The sequence below is a fragment of the Scyliorhinus torazame genome, chromosome 2 (assembly GCF_047496885.1).
Source record: "Scyliorhinus torazame isolate Kashiwa2021f chromosome 2, sScyTor2.1, whole genome shotgun sequence".
Taxonomy (NCBI): Eukaryota; Metazoa; Chordata; class Chondrichthyes; order Carcharhiniformes; family Scyliorhinidae; genus Scyliorhinus; species Scyliorhinus torazame.
The window spans coordinates 379,657,795-379,659,364 of record NC_092708.1 but is presented as its reverse complement, the minus strand read 5'-3'; the positions used below and the strand labels follow the sequence as shown (position 1 = coordinate 379,659,364).

The window sequence follows — 1,570 nt, the reverse complement described above, 5'->3', positions numbered from 1 at the left end:
CACTACACAGCTAAGAGAAAGTCAAAGAGAGAGAAATCACTTACAAGAGAGAGAAGTCACACTGCAGTTTGCGGCAACATGCCCCGTTTTGCCACAGGTGTGGCATACTCGTGGCTGTCCCACGTAGTAGAGGTAGCCACGATTTACTCCAATAGCGAAATTGGAGGGGGGATGCAGGATGGCTCCGTTGCTGTCCGTTCTTAGGGTCACCTTGACCTGGTGCTCACTTGTCCAGATGCCGAAGGTGTCTTTCACTTGCACGCTGTCACTTTTCAGCTCAGCGTACCTGGCGAGGAACGTGAGCACATCAGACACAGGGACGTGGGGGTTGTACGTGTGCAGTGTAACAACCCGATTTCGCTGTGCCGGTAGCGTAAACAGAGGCTCCGCAGTCAGGATCGACAGGGGGCTCTGGTTACCTTTTTCCTTGAAGACGTTCAAGAATTTGATGCACGCTGCGACGCTCTTGAAGGTGACATCAAAGAAACCATTCTTGGGGAAGTTTTGCAAGCAGAAGATCTCTGTTGCTTTAAACCCACAACACTCGAGCAGCACCCTCTTCACGAAGTGTTTCCGGTCCAAAGGTGACCCTCCCTCCGTTTTCTTTACTGTGACTCGGACAGTGTTTCGCACTCCCCAGCCTGGTGGTCGGGATGCAGCTGCATCCATAGCTCGTACGTTGGGTGTGAAACTGTATCGGCGTTAGGCCTAAACCCGAGGTTTAGGCCAGCATGTAGATCCACCAATAGCAGCCAAGCTCCAAACGTTTCCTCTTTGACGACTTCAATCCCTCCGAGTTGTCCAATCCACGATCGACATGGAAATCCTCAGCTTCTCTCGACCAAATGAGACTACACTTGATCTTAGGCAAAAGGCCGAGAAGCCAAGTAATGCACATTCAAGAGTGAAATGGGTGGTCAATTTCGAATGAGTTCCCTTTCGCCGTTGTGCTTGTAAGATGCGTTTGGTCATTCTTCATGACACCGGGGCCAGGTAGAAGGTGAGTAGCAGCAGCCACTTGCCGAAGCATTTTGTTGTGTGCTGAAAGAACTGAATAAAGTGTATATTTGTATGTGTTTGAGCTGTTTTTTGAGTTTGAAATTCCCCATCAAGGGGTGGTGTGCACCGTTGCTGGAGATACTGCAATACCAGGTCGATGCGTGGAGTGGACGGAGCAAGCCCCTATTCCATCTCCCTGCTCCAAAAATCAATTTAATATATGGTCCCCAGATAAGGGACGTATCAGATATATTAAACTGATAAGAACAGATTTTTTTTTTTTTTTTTTTTCCAAAAAAATACACTTTATTCATAAAAATTTATCATGAGCATTACAGAAACATTTCAAATTGTCTTGACTGTACATTTCCGGCAGGGTTACATGTTGCCTTGACTTTCTTTCATTCAATTTTGCTATTGTCATACACATATCACTCTTTACATTACAATTCCTTCTTAAATATTTACATTGTCATGTTTGTTTTATACATTGGAGTGTTGGTTGCCCAGACCGAGGGGCTTTACACTGTTACGCGCCCCTCGGTGTACATTTGCTGGAGAGACTTTACAC

At 46.4% G+C, this 1,570-nt stretch overlaps 1 non-coding gene across 1 annotated transcript; it reads right to left on the bottom strand.

Moving 5' to 3' along the window:
• Positions 1–1,115: 1,115 nt before the first annotated feature.
• On the bottom strand, positions 1,116–1,302 carry LOC140408051 (U2 spliceosomal RNA). The gene has a single exon (XR_011939996.1). It is a non-coding gene; the product is annotated as a U2 spliceosomal RNA (small nuclear RNA).
• Between the last annotated feature and the right edge of the window lie 268 nt (positions 1,303–1,570).